We start from the raw sequence: 26,567 nt of genomic DNA on the forward strand, positions 1-26,567 counted from the left end.
GGGTCAACACATGACCCACAGAGAAGCAGCACTTTGAATAAAAAGTGAGAACCAAGAAAGTTTCTAAAGCTCAAACAAACAAACTTCAGCACAAGTGTGATGACTGTGTGATATAGCCATATTTAAGCTGTCAGTTCTTTGTTAGGCATGCTTGTTCAAATAGTCACCGTTCCAGCACCTCTTTGACACAGACTAGCCTAGAGTAGAGAAAAATAAAAAAAGCAATGTACTCCACATTTTGACAGTACCCTCCAGTAGATTCCATTCAACCTTGTTGAGAAGTCATTATTATTTATAGCTGTAGTAGAAGCAATGTCACACCGTGTGTCCAAGAGGAGTCGATTTGTGTGGTTTGCATGAATTACTGTAAACAGCAGTCTCTGTGTGTTTTCTTTAAAGAGAGTAAATCCTTACCAGAATTTCCAATTCATACATGTTTCATGACAGACAGACAATGGATGCTCAAAAAGACAAAACAAAGTAACTTTGCTATTCATTTTTAGTATTCATTTCAACCTCTGGGAATTTAACAACACATCCATAGTTCTTAAGTAGTGCCTGGTTACAGACTGGTACCTGAAAACACAAACTACAAACATAAAGACTGGCTAAGAGGCTAAATCTTTAGCACTCACTGCAAACTAGTAGTCTATGTTATGGTGGCCTGGATGCTCCTGTGGACTTGCCTCTGTAGAAACCACTTTCTTTTTAGATGACTTCACATGCTTACAAAGCTTCTGATTTCACCTCATAATACTGAAAATAGCTTATCTTGAGTCTTCTTCCCAAAGTAATAACTTTTACACCAAAGTAAAAGTCTTACGTATGTTGTGTTCATGTTTCCCTAGTCGTCACTTGCAAGGCTGAAAGACCAGCTCCGGTCACCAGCTGATATTTTGGTGCATCTTTTACACTTAATACATTTAGGTTTATCATTTTAACGTAACGCATGCATTTCAAATGATTTATATTGCCAAAGCCATACAACATTGCAGACGGCAAAGTGAAGATTCTGAAAAGAGAAAAAAAAAAAAAAAAAAGAATAAAAGTAAGAACTCTGTTGAGCATATGCTCAACAGAGCATATGCTAATTTGTTTTATACACTAATCAGCAATTGAACATAAGGACCAGCTAAACAATATTCGTTAAACCCCTCTTGGAACGATTAAGCAAAAAACATGGACAGAAATTATGGAGAATCATTGTGGCATTTTGTACTTATTTGTAAGAGCATGTCTGGGCCTTTTTAGATGAAGCCTCAGTGGAAGGATGCAGTAAGACCACACACCATTGATCCCTGAGGACTTATCAGATATGCTTAAAAAAAAAAAAAAGAAATTCCTTTGGTCATTTTTCCAGGATCTAAAATTTATGGAAAACTCTATTTTTCTGTGTGTATGTGTGTGTGGTCTGTTGCTATGTCAGGGGAAGTCAGTGGTCTCAAAAAATATTTTAAAACTGCCAAGTATCACAGATTGTATTGATTTATATGAAAAGTATTGTAAATGGCTTTAAGGGGATTTCTTTCTTTTAAAGCATAATTCTGGGCGGGGCCATTTGTAATGCTTAAAGTGAGGTTCTTGTTTTCTTATTGTTTAAAAAAAACTGTGACACTGCAGCACTTTTGCATCAAAACATAAATAAGACAAATGCACATGACGGGTTAAATTAATCACAATTAACTACTACTGCCCAGTATACAGAACTGAGATTTGTGAACGGTAACAGTGAGATAAGGTTTGTGTTGTGAGATAGAGAACTGCCTTTATGTAAAGTTGAATATATTTAATTTAGTTGGCTGACAGGCAGCCACATTGCTACACCACCAGCAGCAGACAAATGACTTAGTTTGGTCAAGGACACAGTAAATGGGTTAATTTAAGCCTAAAACACATCACTGCCACACACCATTCTGAAATACCTTGAGGGGTAAAAAGACAAGGGAAGCTAGAGAGAAAGAAAAGCAGTGGGTGAGAGACGGAGCAACGTAGAGAGAGGACGATGAGAGAAAGCTAAAGGCCATTCCATTCATCTTGCATATGACTCTTTAATGTTCACATTCATTACCACTGGTTCTCATTGAGCAGAGGGTGAGACTGGACAAGAGAGATGAGATAGAAAAAAAAAAAAAGTGAAATGTAGAAACGATTATAGAAAGGGAAAGAAAAAATAACAATAAAGCATAGAAGCGATATTTAACCCCTCCACAGGCCTTGTACTGTTCTATTGCTAAATAATATTCAAGCAAATATGGTGCCTTATTGAAAGACTAACATACCCTCAGTAGAGCCAAGATGGTGGTGATGAGTTATTAAATATGGAGAAAGGGCAAGAGTGGGAAAGAGAAGGAGGAGGAGGAGGGGAAACCGGACAGATGATTAACTGTGAAGGAAGTAAAAAATGAGGAGAATTCCCTGATGTACTACACTGGATTTGATTTAGAGAACGCAGTCCAATTCTGTTCCTTATTTAAGGACTCCCTTCATGTGAGTGTGTGAGACAGGCATTGTGTTTGCCACCTCCTTTGCTCTGCAGTGTGGTCAGGCATTCTTTTGAGTTTTGTGTTTCACTGTGACAGCTCTTTAGACTGCTTCTCCTTCATGTTAACTGAGTCTTGTGTGGCTCGCAAACAATTCACATGCTGATTCAGGTGCCACACATGATCCTATGTTGTTTATACCTAATGTATAGTTAAATACAGTAAAACAATGCACCAATGTACTTGCATAAAAACAATGAGGTGTATATTACTCGGTCTTTTCATTTTGTGAAATGAAAAATATTATTTTCTGTGAAACCTTCCAAAAGTCTTCACACCTCCGGAAGGTCTCTGACCTATCTCCTGTGTTCTTGGTCTTTATTAAGTTGTTTGTTCACTAATGTATTCTAACAAATCTGCAAGAATAACTGGACTTATATCTAGATTAAATTAGATTTATCCAGATAAATGGTTATACACCAATTCATTTAGTGACATGAGATTAAAGGCCAAATGCAGATGCAATCCACACTCCAGATTTTCAGAAGGAAAAGGCTTGGAAAAAAAACAAGCAATTGTTCTTCACTTCACAGTTACTCACTTATTTGTGTTAGCCTGTCAAATAAAATCCCACAAAATGTGTTGAAGTTTATGTTTCCAATGCAGTGAAATAAAAAAAAATAGTTCAAGAGGTAGGAATACCTTAGTAATAAACCAGAATTATTAAATAATGACTGTTGTCTTGTTGTTGTAGTTTGCTTTTTGTGTGCCTTCATTTCTTATTTGCTGCCATGACCCAGGCTCTCTTCCAAGTCATTTGGATGATTTCTTTTATATATATATACTTTGATATTCATTGGGGTGGTCTGCTTCATGGAGCCTCATGAGCTCACTTTTGTTTGGTAAAGAACCCAGAAATTGCTGAATTGTGTCAACTGCCAAAAGTGTTGGTGAACCACACAGTACTGGCAGATGTTAAAAGGATAACTTCAGAAGAGAACCTTGCAGGGTTTTACATTGTACGGCCGGCTACTATTTGGCTTATTTGTTCGTAATAACATGCGTTTTTCTTGCGTAATGTCTCCAGTATGTATGTAAAAATTAAGTGTGCGTTGTAATAATGTAAAAATTTAAATGTACTTCACCATGTATGAATAGCAGCAAACTCCGAATCAGTAGTTAAGCACTTAGTGAGGGAAAAATAATGGTAATTTCAACAGAAACAGACAGTGGTTCAACTCCTCACCCTGCAGATGAATGCGAGTTTGAGTAGGCCTGTGAATCAGAGCCCCCAACCAAATCAAAGGCGCTTTTCATTAGCGCAGTGTTAAATGAGCCATATGTTAGATTAGCAAGGAAGCTCCACTGATAATCACCAGACATGCAAATAAAATTTTACAAACACATTATATCATACAGAGACATTCACAGTTCAATTCAAAAGCAGCAACCTTTTATTTATTTATTTTTTCCTAAGTGCAGTATCTAAATTAGAAGAAGCACAAATACAAAAGGAAATAAAAACTGCATCTTTGACCTTCTGATTTTCCCAACAAACTTGTGTTATCTAGAAGGAGAACTCATTTCAGGACCATCTTTTCTTCTCTAGACTAACTCATCTCACTCCTGCCTCATTCAGAATATACCTCATATAATATAAGGGGTCACATCCAACATAATTTAAGTCAAAGCTATGTTTTATGTAGCTTAATGCAGAACATTGCTAATGAATATTGAAAATTCCCAGCAATAGCCCAGTTAGCTGTACCACATTGTATTAAAATTACTGTTTTATGTAGATACATCTCACATTTTAGTGTGACTATTGGGAAATAAAGAAAGTTTTCAGAAAACTAAGATGATAATGAATGAATTTCAGTACTTCAGGATCGCTAAGGATCAGCATATCAAACAAGTATTCAAAAGTTCATCTTTTTTATGTAAATTTGTCTATAGTGCAAGAGGGATTTCACATGATAAGTGATGCAGGTGAGCTCATATTTTTTTTAGCAGATTTTAAATATTATCGCCATTAACGTAAAACAAAATTAAGGCATTGAGAGCTCTTACACTTTAAGAACTGTAGCTGTTTTACTGTGATTAAAGCTACAATTCCTCTAAGTAATTCATGCTAACCTTATAAGAATCACTGAATATATTCACTATTATTTCTTTAATTCTGTGCTATCTTTGGCCTCCTTTGTAGCAGAGTTTTAGCCTCTTCTCCATGTCCGACACACATGCAGGCTCAAACATGTCGTAAAACATTATTTTCAACCACTCCCATCCATCATCATTATGTTTTCTTCAGTCATAGTGCACTTGTCAACTTAAAACAAATTGTCGTAGCAACAAGAGATGTAGTTTAAAGACTTGCACTGAATCTCATGGGAATGGTTGTAGTATATGTGAACACAGGCTTGAGGGAAATGTTCAAATGACCTAAATCTGGATGATGAAACTGTAAATGTCACACATCACATGTACTAAAAGGAGTTTATTTGGTTTTGAAGGCTAAATACGATTCTTAATTTTTTTTTTAAATGTATTATTAATTTATCAATCAATCAGATTTATTTGAATAGCACAAGTCAGCAACAAGGCAGCTCAAATTGCTTTAATGCATAAAAACACAAAAATCATATAAAACAAACAGCTAATAATAGAAACATTATTCCCTCTAATCTTGTGGACATCAAACATATCTAGTAAAAGCATTCATTCTCAGAAACTGAGAAGAAGAAAAATTATACAGGGTTTTGCAGGTTTTCTGTTTGTTTGTTTATTAATAAATAAGAAAGTAGACATCTACCCTAAAAAGCAATTTGTAGAGCAACTTTATGCTGCATTTACAACTACAAAATCCCAGAGACTGAAATTCTTGTCCATTAAACTTCACAAAAGAGTTTAGACAGAATGGACAAAGGGCATGTGTAAATACAAACATTTAACTCTAGCCACATATTCCTACTTTGTTTTTGGTTAACCCTATACCATGCTCTTATTTACTCCCCTTAAAACAGCAGGGACTGTGTGTTCAGGGTAACATGAAATAAGTTCCACGTGACATATTACACCTGGGCCTAAAAGTTCAATTTTAGCATCATTTTTCCACATATTTGCTTTGTCCTCTATATATGTCTTGTGCTAAACTGGAAACTGGACTTGATGTGGCTTTCTTTCTACACTGGTTTTCTTCTGTCAGATTTCCATTTTTGGATTTAGGTTTAAACAGAGCTCTGTGAGAATTGCTAAGTTTTTGATATTGTTTTGCAACCTAAACCTCATTTGATCTTCTCCAGAAAGTCATCCCTTGATTGGTCTTTGTAAGCTGTTACAAAACAGCTCTGTTTCTATGAAGCTAAAATTACACACCTGTGTACTAATTTGATGACTTTCCAAAGGCCATTGCTTGCCCTGGATTTTTAGTTAGAAGTATCAGAATGAAGGCTGAATGATTATTTATCTTCAATGTTTTGCATTCAGACTCAAATATTCACTTTTCTTGTTTATTTTCCTTCCAGTTCATAATTATGCATCACTTTGCATTGGTCAATCATATCAAATCAAAGGAAAATTCAGTAAAATGTTTGGATGTAGCATGATAACAGGTAGAAACCTTTAAAAGGTCACTGTAGATCAAGCAGTAAAAAAAAAATAAAAATCAGATGATTTTTTTGAGGGAACAGAAAATGGGATTGCTCAACAAGCAGGGTCTACAAATGTCTGTCTTATCAATATATCTGCTGTGTTTAAAGATCACATTGTCCATAAAAGTTCTCGGATAGCTCAAGGTCTTTAAAGCACTGACTTAGTCAGCTCTATAATATTGTTACATAATTAATACATCACTGTGATTTTTCTCATCTCCAAATGTGCCCCCATCAGAGATGATTAAAAGTTCCCATGTGGTCTGTTTGAAGTCGTAATTCTGCAGTGGGGGATTATAAGACCTTGGTTGGAGTCCGGAAGAAAGAGTATCAGATTTGTGATTTTATTTCAAATGAGTGCTTAAGTCTTGGTCTTTCATATTAGCAGAGCTCCTATTGAGATAGAAACCCCAATCTGATCAAGTCTCATTACTTTAGCAATCAAAGTTTCACCCCTGGGGTTCTCCCTTCAACTGCTGCTTCCCACCTCCTTCAATTGCAACTGCTTTTTCTCTCATCACTGTCATCTGTTTTTTTTGTTTTTTTTGCTACCAATCTACTGGAGAGGAAAAAAAGGCTGATGTGCAAATCCTTGATTGGCCAAAGTCTGCCCTCCTTCAAGGATTAGGAAAAGAAATGAAAAAATTAAGGACAAAGAAAGAAGGAATGAGATGGAAAGAGACAGAGAGAAAAGGACAGACAGTGTATTAAAGAGAGATGTGAATTTTAGAGTTAGTACCACACAGAGGAAAGGAGAGAGAAAGGGAGAAGATGGCTAATATAATTGAATTAAAAAGATGGAGCAGGGCAGCTTCTAAGCAGGTGGGAGTGTGGAGTGAGAAAGAGCAGGCGAGATATTAACTTCTAATAAAAGAGAGATTAGAAAGTGGGTAGGAGGACTGCTCTGTCTTTACCTGTGGGAGTGACGCCCCCCACATAACCTTTCAATGCAATATGCACACGGATATTGGCCACCGTCCTCAAATCATATCGCACACAGACAAACACACAAGCATGCTTGCAGTGGGCTGTGTTTTTATGTGTTAGCATCCAAATTTATTCCATAAGCAGTAAACACATAAAAAAAAGGAAAAAAAAAATCTGTGACATCTGTGGAGATATATTGGCACGCAGATCGTATTACCAGCTCTCATTCAAACTTCCAACAGACGGTATTCATCAGATAATGAAGACACAGCTCTCTGGGAAGCCTCTGCCATACAGACAATTAATTAACTAATTGCTCTAATGAGCTTGTTGATGCCATGCTTTTTTGGCAGCCTGTGTGAATACATTAACAAGGCTAATTCAATTAAACAGGTGCAGCTTTCACAGCTGCCTCTCTCATGGGCACAGACACGCGCCCGCGTGCATACGCACACACCCAAGGCCACGCAAATCCTACAGGTGTTGGTGTGCACATTCGCTCCATTTGACACTGATGTCTTTCTCACCGAAACCTTGGCATTCGATCAAAAGCGTAATGATATGCAGATCAAGTGGTGTGTACTGGTGCATTTGCGTGTGCATATCTGCCAGTGCTTATGCCTCAATGGGCCGTGTGCCACTGAATCAAAAGTACGGCTCAATAAGCTGTACCAGCGGTGGTAATCTGTATAATTGAAAAAGGTATAATATAAGTGGGTGGGAAAACTGATTGAGGCACTGAGATAGCACAGTTAAATTAGCAAACAGAATCTGAAGGGGTAAACCATTAATGTTAGCCAATGTTGTGCAGTGCGATACTGTTCAGCTCATCGAACAATTTAAAATCTGAAGGGGGATTTTTTATTTATTTTATTTTTTTTTTGCAGCATTGTCTTGTCTTAAAGCAGACTGCATTTACAGACAACATACATGGCCAAGATCAGTAGAGCATTGATTCTTCAAAAGGTGTATCTATAAAATTTTGCAAAATATGTTTCGGTTTTATACAAGCGTTGCAAATTGAGTAAAAGCATGATTGCAGACATCTTACCTTATGTTTCACTCCATTAACTTCCTCATATAGCTGATTAATCTTCCCTCTGATCTTTCTCCATCCTTCTCTCATAGCTTCAGAGCTCGTCCTTCAAACACGCCCTTACCTCATTCTGAAAAAAAAAAAAAAAGAAACAGAGAGAGACAGGTTCATATTCATATGTCATATTAAACTGCAGTCAGAGTTGCAGCACTATCAGTTCACTTTTAATTTTGTTTTCTGGCTTCTAATCATTTGGAAGTGATAGTTTACATGACAAACAGGCGTAAAGTCGGCACAAAGTAGATTTGTTTTAAATTTTTACTTGCCACACAACAGAATAAGCTCAATATATGTATGTACTTGGATTATTCTTGATTACTTCAAGCCCCACTGGTGCACACATACAGAGCGCAACAAGCACATTATGTTCACATTCTAACTGCTTGCAAAAATGTTTTATCAGCAGTTTTATTTACAAATGCTGTTTTGAGGCATTGTGTTGAAAATGTTACCCTACCTTAGTTCTACAGGTTTCTTAAGGCATTGCATCTCAAACAAGAATGACATTGTGACCACTGACAGTTGAAGTTGGTTCCAATGATTATCTCTTCATTGTGTCCCCTGCTAGTGGGATACATTAGGAACTAGATAAGCCATGTTTACTGACTTTTACATATTTTACAGAAAATCCCAGTTTGTAGTTAAACTCCTGGATTGCTACATTCACCTCAGTCATTTCTGTCAACTCAGAGCACTTGTTTGACCTCCTTCGAACACCATGCCTCTTTAAAAATGGATATGCTTATGATGATGATCTGCTTCCCATTGATCTTATTTTGATAGTGTTATGCCATTTTACTTCAGTTTGTCAGATGCTTTATGTGCTCCACCCTCACAGGCGGACAAAAGTGTTGAGGTGGGTGGTTGGCTAAACTCCCTTGAAGATGATACTACTGATTAATTTCCCTCATCTTCATCACCGCCACACCTCCCCCCATCAGAAGGTCTGCTTTCTGCGACCCTCCCCCAGCCCCTTCAGCCAATGTAGAATATTAAATCAGTTTCCATTTTTTAATTTCACGATATCCACAGTTCATTTTTCTTCCTGTGTCATCCAGCCATGACATGGTGTAGCAGCCTTTGTATTAGCAATGGCTGATGCGAGTCTTTGTTTCTGTTTGTTTTTTTGTTTTGTTTTTTTCTGTTTGCTGCTTGCGTGTACAACTGAATGTGAATCATGGCTAAATCATTGCTTTTGCATGTGCCACATGCATCACATAAGACTGTTAGTGATTTGTCCTAAAATTGTCTTTTTAGGCATGCTCATGTTTCTATGTTTGAACACCAAACAGCTCAAAGGGTTGGTTTAAACTATAGCATCAGTTTTGCCAGTGGTATCTTCACTCTCTGTTTCCTCTTAGCAAATACTGTAGTCTTTCTTGCCTGTGTGTACATACTAGCAAGGCAAGAGGGAAACGTAAGTGTATCTATACAGCTATAGTACATTTACAGATGATTTCTTATTTGTTTTTTTGTTCTCTTTTTTTTTGTCTAGGGGCATCACTGAGAAGCAGAAATAAAATAAAACACTCAACAACCTGCAACAGCAAAGCCTGCAATTTTGCACAATACAAACACAGTACATAGACTACAGCATATATATTACTGTGTATGAATTCAGTGTGTAGATACACATTCAACTAGATTTTTTTAACACAAGCATGCACACTGACTCTCTGTGGGGTCATCATTCACTGTCCCAGCTGCAAATGAAATCTCATTCTCTCTAACAATCTCAGTAGAGGACTCTAAAATATCTCGTTCTCTTCTTGCATCAGTGCCCTTCCTTCATGTTCTGATTTTTTATTTTTTTTATTAAGTCAGACACCACGATTCCTTTTCCAGTCCACAAAAAAACAAACAAACAAAAAAAACATTTAATGTATTTGTGAAATGCACATGGTGTCCAGAGAGCATTGCATGTTTAATTTGTGCTCTCTTTTACCTTTCCGTCGGCTTGATTACATGTATTCACTTCGCCACCCCAACATTTGGCTTTTCCCATAATATTACAACACTGGCTGCTCCCAGGTTTTAGTATTCTCCTTTCTTCCATTGTTGTGTGCCTTCCAATCATCATATTACTTCGCATCACCTTGCTTGCATCGCCTGCAACCTCGCCCTGGAAACTGGGGAAGTGAGAAGTGATTTGGAAAAATGAGGGCAATAAAAAAAACAAAAAAAAAAAAACCACAGGGATGAATGGGGAGATGTGATATAAGGTAATATGCTAACCCAATCAACAGCCTGCTGTTTTCCGACAGTATAATCAACATATCGGCCTAATATCATTACAGCTATACGAGAAATAATATTGCGTGAAATAATACTCCATGGTGTGTGTATCTGTGTGCTTGTGTGACGCACACATGAACAAGCTCACACATCAAGATGTATGTATCAGCTGCCCAATCCCTGCAGCAGGGAGACAAAGAGATGCAAAATGTTAGACTGGTGCAGAAAGCCAAAAAATTACCACATGTAATTATATATATACATACATTTGCTTTCTTAATAATACAGATAGTCATGATGCAATCACTGGTTCTAACGATTAGCATTATCAAATATTACTATATTTGCTTAAAAAAATGCAGTGTCTCAGATGCAAGCAGAAGGCAGTGACAGTAAGATTTTTACCACCAAATTTTTAAAAGAAATTGTATTTTTTAAAATACATTCTTATTCCTACTTTATGCAAGATAAAACATCATGCAAACATCGACTACCTTAAGCAGTCAGTACTCAGAGAGCTAACCAGATGATTCCTTATCCGTTTTTACCAGTTTGTTAGATTTCTTGGATTAGTGACATTGTAGTCAAGAGTCTACTCTTTCACAGCAGAACAGCTTAACTGATAAGAAACCCAATGAATGAAACAGTCTGACAAGCATTTTGTTCAAAAGCCTCAACGTCTTCACAGTAAATGTCTTATGTGGTTTGAGCTTCAAACATAAACCGTATGATGCCACAATTCCCTTGGCATATATTTAACATTATTTTAATAATATGTCAATAATGTCAGTGACTGTGATGAACTTAAACACAACAGTCATGACAACAAATGTTTATGTTGTTAATTATTTAGGTTTAGACCAAAAAAACCCCACAATTAAACAAACAAAACATTAAGAGTTACTTTACATAAAGTATTTTAAATTGCTTCAGATTGCAACAATCTGCAAAAAGAGACCGGTTTGGTGGAAACGGTATTCATTATGCCCTTATATACACTCAAACATTGTAGGTGTATATATTCACATACCCAAACTGCCCAATAGCCCTGACACAAGAGGATATTAGTTAGTGTGTGACTTCCATATCCTGAATGCATGAGGCCGCTGATGGCCTCTATTGATGGACACTGGCGTGAAGTCATCACTCAAGTTATGGAGCTTTAATTGGAGACAGCATAAAACGATAAACCAAGAAACATGCATGACTGAACAGCCCAATGTAAACCATTAATCATAGCGTAGGCAAAGACAAGTGGCCGCCACAGACGCACACGCAGACAGGTCTCTATGTGCACACTCACAGCTGCAAAGGCTCACACTGGTGTTCCGCCACACACCTTGCCTGACACACACACACGCAAACACACGCAGCATGTTGGAGACAAGAGTCCCAGTCACATATTCTCATGATAGATGACCCATTTAACTTTGATTTCTGAGAGAAATGAGCTTGCCAGCCATGCAGGGTTACCACACAGGCACACTGCACACCCACATATGTACTCACTCATTCATAATATTCACTATGCACAAGCTACATATATGAACTTACTATGTATGTTATTTTGTATGTAAATAACCGTGTGTTTCAGTTTGAAGACCTGAATTCAAAACTGCTTTCTCTCTGTCTTGCTGACACACACGCGCACACACACACACACACGTTGGGCTACTTATTTATGTGATGGTTTAAAACATGGGGGTGATTTACAATGTGAGCAATAGATTGTTTCTTCAATAAAATAAACTTACACACTCATATCAGTATGCAAAAGGAGTAAATTCTCTCAGAGCATGTGATTTATAGCATATAGATTCTGCAAAGAAACAATATATGCAGAGAATCTCACATTTCTTCCCAACACTTTTGTGACTTAATCACCAAGATAAATGAAAAGTGACTTTTAAATATACTGTTCAAATATACACAACTGTAATTAAAACAGCCTCACACAAAATCTAAAATCTTTTTAACAATTAATAGATGTGATTATGAGATTAGTTAGGAAAGCTCTTAGTGAGCTTATTTAACCATTATAAAAGTGGAAACAACTCACTGTCCCTTCTAAGTTCTTAGGGTTTTATTAATGTGGTTTTAACTGGGTTCCAAAATAAATGCTAAAAAGCCAAAGCGTAGATTAATTTTTTTTCCTCCACATTTAAAAAAAATAAAAAAATAGAGCCAAAACATTTATGTAATATTAAGCACCAACCCCATCAAAGAAACTTTAACTAAATACAATTATAAATATAAACCATAAAAACATGACATAAGTTATATGAATCAGAGAAAATAGTAAGACTTGCTGAATTAACATGAAAGGCCAAGCAGATTACCAAAATAAAAAATAAAAAAACAGGAACAATTACCGGTAATGCACACTCAAATTCCAGGATATTTGTAAGCAATTTGGTCATTTTTTTTCTTAAACTTCTAGCATCCTTACAGTCATGAAAATATATAATTCTGCTGACATTGTAGATTAACAAAAAGTGTGTTCTGGATATTTACAGAATTAAATGGGGACGGCCTTTTTTTTCTTTTCATTTTAGCGAACTGCCTAACTACAAAACTAGTAAGTTAGTCAACTTATACAAATGTAAATATAAATTATTCAGCTAAGATCTGGAGCTTTGTTATTTTATGAAAAGATAGTAGAAAATTCCAAACATAAAACGGTAAACAACATTTCAAGGTCTCAGAATCTGTCAGAAAAAGGCTAATACTCTAAAAGGAAAAAATTATAAATATTTTCTGCCAGCATTATTTCAAAAATACTTTTGAAAACAAGTGTTTCTGCAACCAAATGCTCAATTTGCTCCAAAGATCAATTACCTTCTTGTGAGTAACAATGCAGCAGTTAGAGTTCTTTCCTGTGTATTGTACAATAGAAATTCTTTGCACCCAACAACTCAGCACAGCCCAGCACTTCACTGCCCACTGACTTATGAGACAGTGTTGATATTTAGACAGATAGACGGTCCATTAGAGGGATAAAAACCTTCTAAATGTACACAAACACATACAATAGTCACACACACACACACACATTCCATACTGCAATTGAAGCCCCTCAGCTCTCATCTGTTCTCACATGCTTGGTTTCCTCATCTAATTGCTGCCATTCGTCAGTGGGTTTGCGTGTGTGTGTGTGTCTGTATTTCAGGTACTTTGTGCTTTTGTCCTACTCCTATGATACTGTCACTGTGCATTAATGAAACGGTAAGGTGAAGAGACAGAAAGCATCAAATAATCATGCTGATAGGTAAAATGGAAAAGAGAAAGATGAAGAAACAGAAACACACACTCATACACGCGCACAGAGAAGGTTGACCCAGAGCTGTGGGGCACAGAAAAGCTGTCAGCATTTAAACCTGATAGCTTGCACTCTGACTTGCCAAGTGGTCTCAAATATTATGGCAACCTTTTTACAAAAAGTTAAGAAAAAATATGTTTTATTCATATAGAACAAGTAGAGTGTTTTGAATATGATCAGTCACTTCACCTGCTTCAACTGAAGCCTGTTTGCATTTCAGACAATATTTCCAAAGAATAAGCAAAATCAATAGGATTACGAAAGAAAAAGTGCATTTTAAGCAACCTTTTAATATAAATCAAATAATATGTACTGTCAAGGTGTAACTTGTGATAACACCAAGTCAGCAATGCACTGCTTTTATGGTAAGCCGCAAATGTCATGGCGGGGTGGCGAGAGAGGATGTTGTCCCGTCAGACTGCCGGTTTCCAAAATCGCACAAAACCTCCTCAAAAAAAAAACCTTGTAAAAGTGCACACGGTGTTAGTGCGATTTGCGAACAAAGTGAAAAACTTGTGGCGTTTAAATTGCCTCGTCTGTTAAGACCGCGGGAGAGCTAAAAGAGTGAGGGTTTTCATACCTTCTAAAAGATTTTACATGGAGTCCACCAGGTCCTTTAAATGAGATGCCAGAGACATTCACAGAGTTGTTTCAGTTGTATGGTGTATACGGTATTGAGCACATTTGCACACTTCCCTCTTTTGTTGCTGTGAACCAATGGTCAACTGATTGAGAAAAAGTCCTTGGCTTCACTTGAAAGAAAGTCAAATTTGGCTGTTGGGAAACGTTTTCTGTGACAACGTGGACAGTGATGCTGTGTAAATTGGAAGAGAGCTCAACTTAAGATAGAAAGTGGAAATCAGGTTCTTTTTAAGAGCAGATCGCCTGACTAATTTACTAACCACTAGCTAATTAAAGCATTCAAATATCTGATTTTCAGAAATTTTGCTGTTTTGAATAGAACAATGTTGAAAAAGTAGACAAAAAATGACAATGTGCAAGACAAAAGAAAATCAATCATGAAAATTATAATTAGCGTGATAATGAGTCAAGTCCACGTAATGTAGGACTCTGTATAAAACCGAATGACTATGTCTTTAAGTGCACCTAATAAGAAGGTCGACGCATGCTCATGCTTGAGTGTGTGTGCGTGTTTGTGTGTGTTCAACATGATAATTTGTCAGTTTATGTTGGGAGGGGGGTAAACAGATAAGCAATCCACAGTCCAATCCTTCATCCTGCTCTGATTATAAATCAGCTGGAGCTCTCAGAAGCAATCAGCAAGAGCAATCTGCAGCCGCCACAGACACCTTATCAATCAGATGGGACCATCACACCGTCACACAAACGCTCACACACTAAAGAAATACACACTCACATAAAATGCACGTTCCAGCAGTTATAGCAGCACAAACACACAGTTTGGACATACTGGAAGGTGCACTATGCTGTAGTCCTATACCCTTGCCCTGCAACTCTCCAGACATGTCCACATAAAAAAAAAAAAAATAAGATTCTCCTCTTCAATCATTTTCTTGACAACAGGGAAGTTGCATCAATAGTTTTATTCAGCTGGCTGCCTGGCGACCACAGAATAATGTATAGTGAGAAGGATCATTCCTAATTACAGTCTGATATTAATAACAGAGAAAAAATATTAATCTCAGAGGTAAACACTAAGTTGCTTAAAGGAAAATTGCAAATAAATCAGATTATCAGATAGGAATATCCTCCAAATAGGCTAGGGGGTAATGAGAAACAACCCGAACCTCTCTCCTCCATTCTCTCTGCCATTTCCCACTTCCCATCTCCTGTCAGACTGAAAAAGAAAAAAAGAAAGTGACTGTGCGCACATGTCTGGCTGTGGGTTTGTGAGTTACATCTTTGCATTTATAAAAATGCACCGTGACCCCCCTTCAACACCAGCATCACCTTTCTGCTTTGCACTGTTTCTCTCTGCTGTTGTATTCATTTTTCACCTCCAATATTATTTTTTCATCACTTGAGGGGATGCTGCTGAGCAGATTCAATTAGGTTCTGTGATTGGGCCACTGGCATTCAACAGGGTCATGGAAAGGTTAAAGAATGCAGTGGCACAACAATAATTATGGCTCTGTAGCATTTGATCAGAAGTAAGGTTTTATCAAGGAATACTGGAGCCCCTCGGTTTCTTGAACTGGGATGACCACAGTGACCTACCTGTGAGTGTCAATGATTAGTCTACTTACTGAGAACAACAAAGAGACTTAAAATTAATGTGTTGTTTCAGAAAATCGATTGCATTGCTCAGATTATTTCAAAAGCGCAAACACAATGGTCAAAGTAAATCTAACTTATGATGCCGTAGCATTTGCTAAAAGATATTTAGAGACATCAATTGAAAAAAACTATAATGTAAACAAAATTCATCCTATTGAGCATTAGAGTCCTGATTGACTAAATCACATATTTTTTTTTCTTATGTTAAGAATATCCTTGAACTTACAAAGTGTTAAATGTTTGTTTTCATTAGATTGCAATTATTCATTTTGGAAGTAGTGGTATAGCAGCATCCATCAGGAAGGTGAGACCACATGCAATATTGGGTTTAATATTGAGAAATTAGTTGCATTTTCAGAAAGTCAAGTTTCCCCATTTTAATATTCCCATATTTCGTATTGGGAGGAAGGGTGTAAAACAGTGTCCAGTTGTGTCCGGACAGGATCCTATTGTGATGTCACCATCTCATTTTATATATTTTATTCGAATACTTTGTGATCTGGATATAAAAGTTTGTTAATCAATATGCAGTGTTGAAATTAGTCAAATAATTACTTGCAGAAAACAGACAGAGGCTGTCAGTTCAACAGTTCAGATCAGGTACTATATATTCACTTGAGTCAGATGATAATTTTTACTGCAAGCCCATCATCTGCACAAAGTTGCATGAAATTGCATTATCATATTGTTAAGTCAGTGGTGTGACACTTGAGTAGCACTTGTTTTGATTGTCTAACAGTGGTGGTTATGTGCAAAATATACTATGGCATCTCAGAACGGCAATGCTTAATTTTTGACGTTTCCAAAAAATAGTCCCCAGCGTGAAGAGAGTTAATGAAAGCTCTGCAGCTTTCTGTGAAACACATAACAAATATCCAATTGATTATTTTGAATTTTGTGGGAAAAAAAAAAAACAACCAAAAAAAACAGTGTTACTTTCAAAACAAACCATTTAAACTAGAGGTAATCAAATAAAGTCCAAAACTGTGAAACTGCTGTTCAGTTCACTTTTAATGGCAGGTCAGTCACAATACTCTTACAGTGCTGAAAAATAATTTCAAATGTTGCCACACAAGTCAATCTAAAAGTGGTAGGGAACGCTTTAATGTTTGTTTTTCCAGAGTGTGTTCAGATAATCAGACGAGCAGAGTTTTTTTTTTAGTTGAGTCTGACAACACAACAATTCTGCTCAAAATATGAGCCTCAAAAGTTAAGACATGGTGTCATCTATAACACACACATCTTCTTAACTAGTTGCTTACTATTTGTTAAATGGAGAAAGTCAAGAGCTCCCAGCAACCAGACAGGTTATTCTTAGATGAGAACGATAGTGGTGTTTTACTATTGCTTGTATTTTGTGCCACAAGATCTTATTAGTCGGAAAAGCTGATTGTGTTTAATAAGGTTCATAGTAGTCTTTTTGACAGTACAGAACAGCAAATTTTGTGACTGCTTATAATGTGTTTGTGTGTGTGTGTGTGTGTCGGGGTATATGCGTATTTACAGGTGAGGTACATTACTACACTATAGAGTATAAAATAGGACAGATATATGCACACAAATATACAATCTCATTCCATCTCTGTGTGTCTCTCATATACACACACGCGCACATATGGAGAGCAGAGCAATAAAGCCCACGCTTGCAGTGAAATTAAAGCTAGTCAATGACACTGCGTGCTGAGTACACACTAAATCATTTTTATACCCAGACGAAACAGCCAACATAGTACCAGCTCGGCACATGTATCCAATATCACCTGGAGACCAAGAAAACAAACAAAAAAGCAACTAATCAGATATCATATTGGATGTGTCAGACTCATGTCGGTACAAGAGATTAATACTAAATATAGGAAATATGGTACAATGCAAGTAAAAGATCTTTTTATATTCAAAATGACCGAGCATAGAGCACATTATGAGATATTGGATTGATAACAGGCTGTGATGCTGTTGTTCACAGAGTATAATAGAACAATGACGCTGCTCCTGGGTAAGCAAAGATTGCAATATGATTCTAATGTGTTTTATAGACACAAGCCCTTCACTGGTAGGAAATTGTATCAATAAATAACCAGACTCATATTTTAAAAACAAGAGGAATTATGGTCAATGCAACAAAACTGCAGATATGCCCGGCAATAGGGTTTTGTAACAAACCACTATCTTATAGAGTACAGCCAGTTGTCTCCACCTGCAGAAAGATAGACACCCATTGTGAGATGAGAACCCTAAGGTTGCGTCTCACTTCTCTTTAAACCCAAACTGTTTCATGAATATACTTCTTCTTTAGGGCTTTCTGAGATTTTCTTTATCATGTTTCCTCAGGTTTCAATTGAAGTTTATTATGATTATATCTAATGAAATTTGATGACTTTCTTTAGTTGTTATGTAAAATTTGTGAAGATCTATGTCTCAGAACTACACTCAAAATCACAAATCCCAACCCCTGTGCGTATTTCACTTCCCTCACATCTGGATTTACACAGCAGTAGCACTACTTTGACAGTGATTACGACTTATCTAATTTCAGTACAGTCACTTATCTCCTTCCATGAAACCACCGCCTCCACCAAGACGATTTCCATTTGCTACTATTTCAGGTGATGAACACAACTGCGATGCAAAATAACCAATAGAGCTGTTTGCTTCAAGTCCTTTGCTGGAGCTTAATTGCCAGTGAAAACCACAAATATGTCCTGCACTTCTCAATTCTCGCATTACCCCTCCCCCACTCCACCTGCCCCCCACTAAGCAATCCCCATTCCATACTCAAAATGGATATTTACATGCCCCACACCGTGGCGAGCAAACAAGCTCATTTAAAAGTTCACATGCTAATGTGTGACATTTAATCCAAACTTTACACGGGGAAAAGGACACGCTACAATAGATTTTGATTCCTTTCTTGTCTGTGAATCTCATCATCTTTTGACTTCCATATTTATGAGTTAAAAAGCTGGGACACCTTAGAGAAGAATCGCAGGAAAGCAGAGGGAGTTTACTTTTGCAAAATACGGATGGTTACCGACAGCTATTTGAGGTCTTCTCATTGTGGTGTTGCTGATATGTGAATCTTATTGTTTTTAGTTTTTACATTCATAGCTCATGTAACACACATGAAACAGTGATGTAATTTTTGTTAATTATAGTATTTTATTCACACAAAATACATTTCAGCAAAATTTTAACACTTTCTTAATGACATCCGAGTGTTCAGTTGATGAAATAACTTCTATCAATGTGAGCAGTAACCAATTAACAAAGCATATTCCCCGAGTCGGGAAAGCCACACTTTTGAATGCTAGAAGTTTTCTGGTCAATGTACTCTGAACGGCCTTCTCTGCAGATTCGGTCAAAGACAGTTTTGCAGAGAAACGCCACTTCATGTTGATTTGCTTTTTCAAAGGAGTGGAAAGAACAGAAAGTGGAAAAACCAAAAAGTCAGCCAAAGGGGCTGTGGTTGGTTCTGTGTGCGAGTGTGTGTGTGCCAAATCAGGTTAGAAGGCATAACCACTTGTGCTACATATTACATTCCAAAGCAGCAATATGTCTGATTTAGATTTTAGTTGTGGATACTGAGGATCAGTGCTGGATATGTTTTTGAAATTCTAAATCATTTACATATGTAAAAGTTACACATGTAAAGGAGGACACATCTGGATTAATGTGAAGAAAACACAGCATTTCTTTCTTATTATTTGTGTCATATTTTTCAGCTACATTTATGTTAAGAGACTTTGGAAAAAGAGGGAGTAAAAGTGAAAGGAAATAAAACAATGACAATTATACTCTTAATTGTCTTACTAACCCACACTGATCATAATTGCATGGAGTGTCCATCCAGGCCACAGACAATGTGTAGACAGTATGAAATACAAAATGTTATCATTGGTTGTGAATGGGAGAGACTGCTGCTCACTGTGACCAGAGTAATACATCTCCAAGGCAATTCCAGAATTTCTCAAATATGCATGACAGAATCAAAGCAACACTTCATGTATGTTTCTGATGAGGGAATAACATTATATATTGTTATCACATGATGTTGATTTTACGCAAGGGATTAGCATCTAGGAATACATGAGACAGATAGAAAGGACATACAATGAAACTTTACTTGGTTGAATTCCAACATATTCCGGCAATGCTAATAATGCTGCCATATGCAAGTCTGTTATCTCAATCTACCTGCTGTTCTGTGAGCTAACTGAAAGGTCATTTGTCCACCAGCCTATGGAGATTGAAAGCATACTTTGAAAACCGGTGTGGGCTGACAATTCATTGGTACTGCAGCTGATGTAATCCCATCGCAAAATGATCTCCTGTTGTGAGCATGAAAGAAAATGCCTTGTGATGTACAAAGAGTCATTTTTAGTTTCACTCTGCCCTGCTCGCTCTTGTTCTCTCTCTCTCCCTCTCTCTCACACACACACACACACACGCACACACACGCACACAGTTGAACACCCACAAACGCAGATCGACCAGGACAGGCCAGGGATGAGCACACCCCATCTGATCTGTGGCCCGTTCATTCATTAGACCCATGCTCCCCCCTATTGATTTCAGCTTAAGTAATGAGAAAGCTTATCCAAAAATCTTTAGCATTTGGGCTCCAACTTAAGGGAATCGATGGGGCCATTTCCCATTTTGAACAGCACATATGCAGGGGTTTTATGTATGGTGAACAGGACAAATCCAGATGCTGATAAATCAATAGACTTTTTTTGTCGATGTAGAGGCATGTGTGCACACACACACACATCCATGCATCCATGAAACACAGTCGGCTGATAAATTGTATTTTTGAGGCAATTAAAGTGAGCTGTAAACATATGAAGGCCAATCAATTGGTCAGTGAGGTCTATTATCAAGGCTTTAACACTGATTTAGAAGGGGCTTTATGTGTGGCACAGTCACTTATGCAGATCAGCAGAAGCTAGAGACCCACAAAGATAAGTGCTGCTCTGAGCTGAGCTGCTCACTCAACATGGGACAACTGACCCAGACCCGAGATGTGTTGTGACACAGAGATTGGAAGTCCTGGTGATTATAGTGACATAAAAATTATTTATGTTTTGTTATTTTTTTGTTTTGTTTTGTTTTAGTTAATTCTATTTTGCTTCTTTTACTAAAGTGCAATGAAACAAGACGGTCAAACCCGAATTTGATTTTAACTTTCAGGTTAAATGAGGGTAAGTGATTGGACAGGAAGTGAGAGGTGCATGCTTTTCTCTAAAAAAGCAACAGCACACTCCTGAAACTTTTTTCATAATACACAATCTACAAATTCTTTAATTGGAATTGTATGTGAAGGTCCAACAAAAAGTTGTGGATAGTTATGATCTGGAAGGAAAAAATATACATAACTTTAGATTTTTTTTTTAAATAAATAAGCATCTTGAAAGTGTAGTAAGCTGCATTTGTGTGATCCTGGTTGAGGGAGAAGGATGGGTGAGTAGAAAAAAAAAAGAAAAATATATATGCCTTCCATTTTCAATAGTAAGCTGCATTGTGGTTGTACATGATACACAATCCAAATAAAATGCAATGAAGTATGTATGAAACTGATGTGAAAAGAAGGTACTATAAACGAACAGAATAGAAAGCGGCATTTACACACCATAACACCAAACCTTTTCTGCATTTTTCAGATAAAAACTAATACTGAAGTACATATAATGATGCTCTGAAACATAGCTTCAAAGCTCCGCCAAATAACCTACCAATGTCTGTTTAATGCTCTGGTCTCTGCTTTCGCTCCTTCAGTCAGGAAGCTCTCGTGGTTCTGTATGTATTTTGCTGAGGCATGACATTTCAGTTGTGTATCCAATCAAATTGGTAGAGATGCAGTAAGGAAGGCAGATGAGTGATGAGGGGTGCAGAGCTGTATTGAGGGTTTTAGACCAACGGTTACCATGGTGAATCCTCTCTGTCAAAACCGCCAAGGTCACCAAAGCTGACCTAGAGCATTGTGGGGTTTCTGATTACCAAACTGTACACGGACATTTTTTTATTAGTGATATTTATGTTATTTTATTTTATTTTGTATTTTGCTTCTATCTATTTATCATTTCTCATAGTTTAAATTGCTTGTCTGCTTTCATCTGTTCAGCATTTTGTTTTAGCTTCACAACAACCCGCCCCTCATTTAGCCTTTCTCTCCCCCTTTTTATATTTAAGATGGACTAAATGTGGATTATGAGACCTGTGGTGTCTCCGAATTTATTATGTATGGCCTGTGCTGTCAGCGGGTCTGAACACAGCCAGCCTTGAGTCATTACAATTCAGTTGGCCAACACACAGCCATTGTGCTAGTGTGGGGTTAGGGGAGATGCTATAATAAAATATTGAGGGCGAGCAAGGCAGCTGCAGATGCTAGCTGTCATGTGTGAGCGAATGAATGTTATGACAAGCATGTTTAAACATTCATGCGGGGAGGATAGTTTAGGAGGGCTTTTCATTAACACCAATATGTCTTCGTCTCCCTGGTGCAGATACTGCTGGTGGAAGCATGGCAACAACAGGGAGGGGAGGAATTAACATCTCGTGAGGAAACTGTCAGACTTACAGACACACAAAAGCGCTCACGCACACAGAGAGAGGTAGAAACGCTCAGTCCTGTGCAGAAGGACACGCAAGCACACACATTTTACGTTGGCTGACTAAATCATACAGACACCAAAACAACTTTCTCTTATTTGCCAAGACAAGTATGTCAAATTGTAACATCATGTTTGGAGCTGATCAAACAGCTTGAAGCAGAAGTGAGCAACACGTTCAAATGAGAAGGAACAGGAGTGCAATGCGCTCACATCAGCCGCAACTACGATGTGAAAGAAATTATTCTTCAAATAAAGGAGAGGGATGTGGGAGGTTTCAATGCAAAGTGTACATTGCCTTCATGCTGTTAGGTTATCAGGACATTCAACCTGGTAACACAAGAGGAAAACCTGTCTGGTGCTTTTTTTTGGAAGTAGAGTGACGTTTAATGTGTTTGATTAACCCTGTCAGTGCTACATAAAGGGTCATTCAATCAAATGAAAATGCAATAAATCCTTTATTTAAAAAAACACACATATTTTAATCTCCTCTTATTAACATATCTAAGGCATGTCTGTACCATGTGATGAAAAGAACATGACAGCAAAATTACTGTCCTGTCGCAAAACATCTAGCCATTATCATTTTGATACTGTGGCATGAAGTACATGCAAAGTAGCTCCCTAAAACTCCATCCAACAAAGTGCAAAATCAATACCTATGCAAATTATCCCATGAAGTTATATCAAGCCAAAGATGAAAAGAAGAGCATCACATATTCTCAACTAAAGTGGCTTTGACTGGCAAGATGTGTTTGCATAACATGAGCCATACTTAATGTCATAAATGGCTTTAAATGCTGCAAGCTGCATTAAAAATATGCATAGTCATCTGTTTCACCTACACCTTGATGCAAACATTTTGAATTAATCTAGTTTTTACTGGTTAGGCAGTTCCATTTTGATATTCAAATTTTGCAAGTAAGTGTGCCAGTGCATGCTCTTGCAAGACAGATCTAATCATTCCTAAATCAGTTAATAAGCCAAGGACACAGAGGAGATGACTCAGCTGATGTGAGTATGAGCTAATATTAGCATCTAAACCATTTTAGGCCTACGATGCACAAAGCAGCGTCTTGGGTCAGGTGCTGTGCATGCTTTGGACATTAAAGCTGCAGTTAAGCTCACCCTCAAAAATTCATTAGCATGTCAGTAAGAGAGGAATGACCCATCATTGAGAATGGATAAAGTAGGCTGCTACTTCTTTGTCCTCTACTTAAATTTAAGGCTATCCACAGAAATGCTGCTAAACATTAGGATTAAAAAATATAAATGAATCCTAACCAAAACAACACAGATTCATGGCATTAGCTTGCATATATTAAACAAACAAACAAACAAACAAACTACTTTCATATGGAGCAGAAAAACAACCCATTCCTGTTGTTGCCAAAGTACAATGTCAAGCATTACACTGTGAGAACATTATATGACATTTATTTATTGTTACTTTGAAACTGATACATAGATTTAAGCAAAAGACGGGGGGAAAAAAAACAACTAAATTTAGCAGCAGCATCATAAAATAATGGTGCTAAAGTACAAAACAACAGCATGACTGCAGTATGGCACAAGCACAAAAGATGTGGCCATTAACCTGACAGACAAAATAAATAAATAAAAATAAAAACACAGACATTTCACCTTCCACCAGGAGAGCAACCCTGAGCTACAACCAAGTAGCTTAGATCCAATCATAGTCATGTGTTAGAGTGGTCCAGTCAAAGTGTAGACCTAGATGAAATTAGTAAGCTGTGGCTTGTGGATCTGAATTCACTACAAGTGCATGCCACACATTTTAGGGTTTAAAAAAAAAAACAGTCACATTTTTCCTTAACTTTATTGTTTTGTGCTACTTTTTATATATATTATGTAAAATCCCAATAAAACACAATTTCCATATGGAAAATCCCAATAAGTAAGATGTTGGCAAAATTGATAATCAACTGCATGTCTAATTCTTGCAAATGTAGGCATATCCCATACAGACATGTGAACTCACCAGCTAGGCCCATAAATAAAAACGCCACAGTTTGCTTTTGATTTGGATTAGGCAGCTTCCAACACCCCAAATCTGGGAGACTTCCTGTAAGACATGAATCTGTTCCATTCTCACTGTGTCTCTGGCACAGGCACAACAAAGACGGTCTTGTCTGAGTGTCTTCCTTCCCTCCTTTTCCTCCCCATTCATTAGAAGCAAAAGCAGCTGTAGTCAGGTTCAAAGACAATCTAAATTTTTTCTCTTTCAGTCACGCATTAAGTCCTTCTGTCTTTTTCTTTTTGGTTTCCTCTCATTTTTAATCATTTCCCCCCCCCGTCCCCCTCTTTGTCCCTCTCCAAGCACCCCTACCACCACCACCTCTCGCCAGCCCCCACCACCTCTCTCGCTCTCCTCTCTAAACAATGTCTTCTCCACATGGCCCAGATAATGAGTGGCGGAGCTAAACGAGAGGAAACACGGCTCACTATTAGGAGGGGAACGCTGACTGAAGGGTTTAAATAAACGCCAAGAACTTGAGGCCAAATCGTATTTCCAAAGACATAAACTAATGGAGCAGGCAGACATTCTCTGAACTAATACACACTGTTTAAAATACCATAATACTTGTGAAAATATACATATCTGCGTTGAGCTAACTAACAGAGAGACTGGCAGAGGGCAGACGGAAATATGCGTAAAGTGCAGCTATTCACAAATTTCTGAGTGCAACGACAAGAATGCATTCCGCACACCTCACTTCTTTCAAAGGGGAAAAGCTTCTTACTATGTATTCATCAGCAGAACAGCTGTTACATGAACAAGCTCGTCTTTGTCATTAAAAACTAATTAGGCAAACATGCTTTCTTAAGTGCCTCTAATATGCTCTCAGGCATAGAAATCCACACCCACTTATAAGCACAAAGAGGAGACCTCTCTGATGCACTCCATGGGGTTAATTGGGTTATCTAGACTGATTAGCATAACTAATTAGGATCCTCGTTAACGGATAAGTGATATTTATTCAATTAGCTCTCTGTGTGTATTACGGAGCTCTACACAGATTTGCGTGGTCCCTGGCAAAAGTTCAAGTGAAAACGAAGCTAAGCTGAATCGACATATAGTTAGATCTGTGGGTGTCAACGTGTTTGTTCACCTCATCGTTTATCTTTCCCACACACTCGGATGCTCATCAGGTGCCAGACACCCACTCCGAAAAACACACCAAGCTTGCTATGCTACAGCTTCTAAATCATTAAGCCTCTGACTGGCATAATTAAAGCTGTTAGCCAGATGAACCGAGTGGAACCAGGCCGTGCCAGTCATTATGTATGATCTGTGCAAATTTCCCAACTGCTTCCCAAGACGTAGAGGAGGATTCTTCCTAAAAATTATTCTGTTTAGCACTTTTGACTTCTCCCACTGAGGGCTGACTGATAATGCAGCAGTGATGTTTACAGTGCAGATAGTGGCAATAAGAGCAAAGAAATTTTAAAAAACTGTCCAAAGTGATGATGATCTTTTGCGAAGGCTAACGGCTTGCAAAGTGAAACTGCTCTTGAAGGTATTTTGCTTAATAGAACAATGCTGAGCTCATTCCACCAATTTATTTATTCATGTTTGCAAATGCAGACGCTCGCCTTTGCGATGCTTAACATGCGCTTAAGGCCGACAGTAAACACGAGAAAAAGCAAATCAACAGCACTCGAGCTTGCAAGTGAAAATTCACAAACAGGCTTCAACACTCACAAATAAGCAGGGGGGTGAGGGATGGGGGTAGAAATGAAAGAGAGAGACAGAAAGAAGGAGCGCTACATTTACTGAAATTAAACATTTTCTCATCAGCCTGAGGGTGCAGCAGGCCCACTAATGTATTATTCATCCCCACTTCACAAAGGAACATTAATCAATTATGAAGATATGAGGATCTTAAAGTATAGAGGAGAGACGAAGTACGGCTCATTCGTATTAATATGCGGCCGCAATCCTGTGCCCCCCCTTCCCTCCACACACAC

The 26,567-nt window shown here is 37.6% G+C and overlaps 1 long non-coding RNA gene across 1 annotated transcript in view; it reads right to left on the minus strand.

The window, feature by feature from the left end:
- Nucleotides 1-26,567, minus strand: part of LOC122824640 — a 75,859-nt gene that overhangs the window by 24,468 nt on the left and 24,824 nt on the right. Inside the window, exon 2 of the long non-coding RNA XR_006369542.1 lies at nucleotides 8,109-8,223. This is a non-coding gene — a long non-coding RNA (uncharacterized LOC122824640). The remainder of the gene's footprint in view (nucleotides 1-8,108; nucleotides 8,224-26,567) is intronic.

The sequence above is a fragment of the Gambusia affinis genome, linkage group LG21 (assembly GCF_019740435.1).
Source record: "Gambusia affinis linkage group LG21, SWU_Gaff_1.0, whole genome shotgun sequence".
Lineage (NCBI taxonomy): Eukaryota > Metazoa > Chordata > Actinopteri > Cyprinodontiformes > Poeciliidae > Gambusia > Gambusia affinis.